The sequence below is a fragment of the Rhinopithecus bieti genome, unplaced genomic scaffold (genome assembly GCF_001698545.2).
Source record: "Rhinopithecus bieti isolate Rb0 unplaced genomic scaffold, ASM169854v2 scaffold_15143, whole genome shotgun sequence".
Classification (NCBI taxonomy): domain Eukaryota; kingdom Metazoa; phylum Chordata; class Mammalia; order Primates; family Cercopithecidae; genus Rhinopithecus; species Rhinopithecus bieti.
In genome coordinates, this window is record NW_016808091.1 from 639,924 (window position 1) to 647,172 (window position 7,249).

Consider the following 7,249-nt stretch of genomic DNA (forward strand, 5'->3'; position numbering starts at 1 on the left):
CTCTTTGTCTCGCATTTGTGTTCCGGATTCAGAGATGGTAGAACCAAGTCCATTTTAAAGTACCCTGATGAACACTTTCCGTTTTTATTTCTGAAAGTTCCCCGCCTGGTCTTTATTGCGAATTTAATAACATGTCAACTACATGGCATTGTCCAGTGATTACCGTTTTTACCTCTGAAATTCAGCGATCTGTCCAGTAGAATTCTGGTCCGTCAGTCTATTGTGTTTTGAGATAGGCATCCAGCAAATACCTCCTTGGCAATTAGAACATGTTTTTTTCATTCATTCATTCATTCAGCAACTGTTTGATACCGTACCCAGATGAAGAGGTTTGGTTTGAAGGTAAAGGAAAGTATCCTTTCATGGAAGAGGATGCTTTGACTGAAGTATAATAGATGGACCTTTAAATGAGACAATTACATAAGAGATGTCTGTTAAGGAAGGTATGGTTATGTTCTGGGTCATTTTTTAAGCAGTATATCTGGAAGTTCAAGTGTGATGTTAGGAAGTAGAATTAGATTTGGTCTAAATATACAACAGCTTTTATTTATTTCTAAATTTTATTTTTTCCAGTCTTGCAGCCTTACAGTCATTTGTAATGGTTACCTCAGATTCCCCTGCTGTGGTTAACGTTAAACCTAGGAGGTCAGATGCTCTAAGTGAACATGTTTAGTGCTGTGCCTGACAAAAGCAAGCAATCAAAATGGGACTTCCTTGAGGGCAGGCCTGTCTTGCATCTGTTTCTCCACCACCTAGCCTGGAATATAGTAAGTGTTCAATAAAAGTCGGATTGATGAAAAGCTCTTTGTGATTGATATAATATTTAAATTCAAGCCTTAAAAAAAAAACTGTAATGTCCTCCATAAAGTTTTGGAAGCTTCATGCAACTGTCGCTTCAGATGGCTAAGTGATCAGTTCATGTACATTATCTGTTATGATGACATGGGCTTTTGAATCACGTGTAGGTCATTCACTGTCCTAAAATAAAATCTTGTCTAAATGTTTTTTTAATATAATTAATAAACTTAAGTAGGTTGTGGGGTGTGTGTTTCTGTGTATGTACTAGTTTATGTGTGTCTGTGTGTGTGTATGTACGTAATGCACACACAGGCACACATAAACTGGTATTTCAGTAGGGGTCCAAAATGATTGCATTTATAATTTTGTGAATATTATTTGAAAGGTTTTTGGTGACTCTCATTTTGTGAAAAATTGAGGACAAAGCCACATAAATGTTTTATTAGAAATATTTCTAATAGTTTGGAAATGTTTACTTGAAATGTTTGGTTTTAAGTTCTAACTTGTATTAACACAATTGGTACAAAATATGAGCCTAAAACTCAAAATAATTCATTTATCCAAGTTAAAGCTCTTTTCCACTCACTGAACAGTTTAGTGTTTGTTTTGGATTTGAAAGAATACGAAAAGAGTGAACTAATTAATGAGCTTCTTATTATTTGCTGTAAAGTGGAAATGAGGAAATAAGAAAATGATACTTTTTAAAGATGAGCGATGAAAATCTTTGAGATACCAACGTTTTATTGCTTTACCTAGTTAAGGTATGTCAGATTCTAGTAGGGGTTACTGACAATCCTTTGGCAGTAGCTCACAGTCAGCCTATGTAAAGAACCAGAGTTGTGTTATTTTGTTTTCCAAATTATTCGTTTTTCAAAATAACTTTATTGAAATTTAATTGACATGAAATTCACCAGTTAAGAGTGTATATATTTCAGTGGTTTTTAGTGTATTCACAATGTTGTGCATTGATCACCATCACCAATTCCAGAACATTGTCATCACCCCAAGAAGAAACACCATATTCATTAGCAGTCACTCTGAATTTCACTTCAAATTATGCTTTAAAGTAAGAGATATAGCATCGATTCTGTTAGTAAATATATTCCTTTAATAAGTATGAAAAGAGCTCCTTTTAAGTGTCCTGTCCTGGCAGAATAGGAAACTATATCCTTCATACTCCTTTAGATCGGGGAAAATGCCATTTGGAAAGGAAGTTAGTGCAAGAATACATTGTACACAAATTAATGTGGTTAGAATCTTAACTATTTGCTACATGACTGATATTATCGAAGTGACCTTGGGAGGATGAGATGTTCAGTGAAACAACTTGAAGTAATTTGTTGTTAAATGACTAGTCCCCAACTATCCTAGTGCTAAGAGGTTGTTGAATAGGAGCCTGCTTCTTGTTGGTAAGCTTTGCCAGCGGGTTGAATTTTGACATATTTGAGTCATCTACATGGTTGAGATGCTTTGTTGCACGAGTAGAAATACAAAATAATGTTTGACATTAGGATTCCAGCGCTCTAGAGGTCTCTGGTCAAGTCAATGGTATGGGTAGTAGCCTTTCTGATTCACGTAGTCCAAGGAAGTCATTATAACCGCATAGCTTTATATATGAATCATTTGCCTGTGTCAGTGAACTGTGATGCTGATTGTCTTCATCATGTGCTTTTTACCTGAACATTTAGAAGCCTTGCATTCTTACTCTTAATGCAGGTTAGGTTGAACTTTGACTTCAGAAATGATTTGACTGAAAGGTGACAGGAGTATTGAAATGAGTTACCCTGTCATTCAGGTCAATAGGTGGAGCTGGAGCAATCCAGGAATCAGACCTAGGTTCATTTCTCAGTTCTGCCATCTGGACTTTGTCATCAACAAGTTCTGGAGCTCTAGGCAAGTGCCTTAATGTTTTTGGCTTTAAAAGTATAAACTCAGGCTGTCAGAACTTTTTTTTATAGAAGGCTTGTTCCTCAGATAGGTGGTTCTAGAGAAAACATACTAGGACAAAAAGAGCCCTTCTTGGGTGATAATCAGAAGCCTAAGTTAAGAACAGTAGTCAAAGTTAGAATTTTGTAATTTTCAGAAGCCAAAAAAATTGTTGAGTTAAATTTTTTCTTTAATATCCAGACTTAGAAAACAAATGGAAGACTTCGCCATAAGCTGGAGATTCTTGGAAAGGTAGATTTTTATTTGTTCCACAGCATCATGCCTTCTCATGAGACCCTATGCTCTCAGAGATTTTGTGGAAGACATAAAATGAAGAGTTCGTTATCCTCAGGAAGCTTACAGTCAAGGATGAGACTTAAGGCATCTCTGAACAGTGAATTTATGCTCTTTGAAAAGGTATATGAAAGGGCTCCTGCCAAACAAAAGCCTACTTCACATCTCTGCGCAAGCCAAATTTCACTGAAATCCAGTTTTTAAAATTGTGTGTGTGTGTGTATGTATGTGTGTGGGGAGAGAGAGAGAGAGAGAGAGAGAGAGAGAGGGAGGGAGGGAGGGAGGGAGGGAGGGAGGAGACACCTTTTGGAAAACTTTGTAGCTTCCGTTCTTTTCTTGGAGGTGGGTTATATCACAAATACAAGACATGCCTGTGTTTGCTGTTACCCTTTATTGTATTTCAGATTTAGTTAAAATCTGACATTCTTTAGAAAGTTAAGGAACCCAAACCTTATAGTGATTGCAAGCGTGGATTTTAAGGTCAGCCTGAGTTCTAATCGTGCTCCAATCTAACTGTGGTATAGGCTCGTTCAGGTTATATAACGTATTTGGGCCTGTTTTATTGTCTGTCAAATGAGAATAATAATAGCACATAACCTCATAGGTCTGTGAGTTTTAAATAAGGTACTGCATGTAAAGTGCCTGGTACTGGTATGGTGGCTGGAATGGTAGATACAAGTATTCAGGTAGTTTTTGCTATTGTTATCACTAAACTTTAAACAAACATAAAATGCCGAGTAAATGTCAAACCAGTTTAATGCACAGTGTCCATTCTAATTCTCCAGAATATGCCATTTGTTTCACTCTGCATCTCTGGGGGTTTATTTAAAATTCGATCATCTCATATAATCTGAATTGACTGAGATGATTTATATTAACATTTGGACCAGTAATCCTCTCTATCTTAAAATTTGGAAATGTTCCAAAAGCATATATTGAAGGGAACATATTTGCCACTTTCACGATTTTTTGCCTTTTCCCATAGCAGCAAATTGCCTACGCTTTCCTAGGTTTATTATAGACATCTAAAGGAATGAGAATTTAGGAACTACGAATAGCTTTATCATGTGACACATTTGAAGAAAATGGAATGCTGTCAAATCTTTTAAATTTAGTGTTATTGGGATCTTTGATTCTGCGAAGATTGCAAATTTGTCAGAGACCTGGTAACCACAACAATTCATTAAGGCCTGGAGGCCTATTAAAAAATGAGGGAGATTATTTATTAGTACCCCTTGGAAATAATTATCTTTTCTGTATTTTCTGTGTTTTTCTAAGTCTTCTGTTTAGCGTTTGTATGGTTATAATGGTAGATTAAATTTCTTGTTCCTTCTCGAGAGCATCTACTCTACTGTGAGATGACACTGGTTTTTACTTCGGCAGTATTTACTGAACATTGCATTATACCAATCCAGGTATTCAATGATGTGGGAGCCAAAGGAAATAGAAGTCAGTTTCTACCCTCAGTGAGCCAAGTATAATTTGATAGAAGATAAGGATTAATGTAAGCACATTTATGTCCTAACACAAGGAAGCAAATATTGTTAGTCATTTCATTAGTAATTTCTTTTGTCATTGGGGCATTTGGGGCCTTCCAAACCTTGTGTCTCTTGCCATGCCTTTGTACTCACTCGATAAACCTCAGAAAGCAAGATATCTTTTCTGATTCCTGGTTTAAGTTGAGAGTGTGGTGCACATTAGTCAAAATCCAAATCATAAGAAAAGGCAAACCTTATAAATTCATTCTGGAATACAACAGGGTATCAAAATAAGTATATGAAAAATATGAAAAGCTGACAGTAGAAAAGATGCTCTTCAGGTACTAGAGTTCTCAATCTCCTTTGTATTGGAGCTGTTACGATGTAAGGCTAGATCTGTACTAGAAACACTTCTTAAAGTCTCTCTCCAGTATTGAGAAGTGTAGCCCTCCAGTACTGCTTCTTGGTGCTGACTCAAGCCCGCCACCTACCATATTTCTGGGGCACTAGAAACGAAAACAGCCACACACAAGCACTTGCTTTGCTCGGCAGGAAACATCAAAAACATTGATAAGATGCTATTTCCTAAAAGTCATTAATTGGGTAGAAAAATCACCATTTTCTGACTTGTTCCAGAAAGGATGGCTCTCTTTACTTTCAGATGCCATTGGGTCAACCAAAGGTAAGATAAAGAAAAGCTACTGCTGTATGGATTTCTCTGTGACCTGAGAAGGGGTCACTTTTCAGTTAAAACAAACAAAAACCAAAGTATCTAGCTTTGTCTGTTACTATTGAGAATTTAAAAGTCTTAATGTTTTACTTTGTTTACATTTTATATTTTGACCAAGTAGTAGTGAATTCACTTTGACTCAAAATTCCAAAGATTTAAAAAGATAAAGAATCTCCTTTTCTACTGTGTGTAGCCACCTAGTTCTTCTACCTGGAAACTTAAATTTCCTGTGAATACTTCCAAAGATAGTTTATATGTGTGTAAGTGTATAATCCTTTGTTCAGAATCCTTGGTCTAGGTGTATTTTAGAATGAAGGCTTCTTTTTTTTGCAATTGTAGGAAGATAATATAGCGTATCTACCATATTATCCAAAATCCCTTCTAAGAGGTTGTAGCCTCGTGATTAAACACATTAACATTTCTGTAAAAAATTCAGACGTAGGCCAGGCGCGGTGGCTCACGCCTATAGCCTCAGCACTTTGGGAGGCTGAGGTGGGTGGATCACCTGAGGTCAGGAGTTTGAGACCGGCTTGGCCAACATAGTGAGACTACATCTATACTAAAAGTACAAAAATTAGCTGGGCGTGGTAGCATGTGCCTGTAATCCCAGCTACTCAGGAGGCTGAGGCAGGAGAATCGCTTCAGTCTGGAAGGTGGAGGTTGCAGTGAGCTGAGATCGTGCCACTACACTCCAGCCTGGGTGGCAGAGGTGAGACTGTCTCAAAAAATAAAAAAAAATAAAAAACCCAGAAATAATCAAAGGTGTTAATATTTTTATAAAAGCATAACAAACACAAGTGGAGTGAATAAAGATTATAAAATCTTATGCTACATCTCGTCAGGTTTTGCTACCAAATATGTTTGTACTAAACTTATTTTAAAAACATGATTTTCACAGCTTTATAGATTTTGGCTTTGCCAATGAAGGATAGGTATCATACATATATACAGTACTGTGTAGCCTTTGCTCTGCTTCCTCCCTTTTTATTTAATATAAGTTGATGCATGCAATATGTACCACCCTTTGCTTTTTTGTTTTTTGCTTGTTGGTTTGTTTTTTGAGATGGATTCTTACTCTTGTTGCCCAGGCTGGAGTGCAGTGGTGCAGTCTCGGCTCACTGCCACCTCTGCCTCCCAGGCTCAAGTGATTCTCCTCCCTCAGCCTCCTGAGTAGCTGGGATGACAGGTGATCCACTTGCCTTGGCCTCCGAAATGCTGGGATTATGGGTATGAGCCACCGCACGTGGCCTGCTTTTTTGTTTTAATGTAGCTGAGAGATTATTTTATATCAGTCATATCAGTATGTAAATAGCATGCTTTTTTAACATGTTTGTGGTATTCCATTTGTGTTACTTTGTTTGGGGTGCTATATCAAAATACCGTAGATTGAGTGGTTTAAACAACAGAAATTTATTTCTCACAGTTCTGGAAGTTGGGAAGTTCAAGATTAGGCTACTTAACCAATTTGGTTCCCTGTTGAGGGCCCTATTCCTGGCTTTACAGGTGGCTGGTTTCTGGATGTATCCTCACATGGCCCCTAAGAGCTCTAGTCTGTTCCTCATCCTATCATGGGGACTCCACCCTCATGACCTAATACATGAGAAGTTTAGTTACCTCCTAAAGGTTTCTCCTCCAAATACTATCAAGTTGGAGGGTAGGGCTTCAACATATGAAATTGGAGGGACACAGACAGTCCATAACATCATTATACTGGTGTACCATTTAACTCCTTTTTGATGCATGTTTAGGTAGTTTTCAGACTTTTGCTATCAAAAACCATGGTGCAGTGGATTACCTTGTGCATACATCATGTTGCACTTAAATGCATAGGATAAATTTCCAGAGGTAGAGTTCCTAGGCCAGTGTATGTGCGTTTGTAATTTTATGTAGACATGCAGTACTCCTAGCTCCATTTGTTGAAAATGCTATTCTTTTTTTTTTTTTTTTAACGAAGACGTATTTTATTATTTTGCTGCAAAGCTGTTGCTTCACCATATAAAATAGCACCAGCAAATGCAGTGTA

At 37.2% G+C, this 7,249-nt stretch overlaps 1 protein-coding gene across 1 annotated transcript in view; it reads left to right on the top strand.

The window, feature by feature from the left end:
* Window positions 1-573: 573 nt before the first annotated feature.
* The window catches only part of MAPK8 (mitogen-activated protein kinase 8), a 133,604-nt gene continuing 126,928 nt past the window's right edge, over window positions 574-7,249 (top strand). The window contains exon 1 of the mRNA XM_017885502.1: window positions 574-767. The gene's annotated coding sequence lies outside the window, so the exon portion shown is untranslated. The remainder of the gene's footprint in view (window positions 768-7,249) is intronic.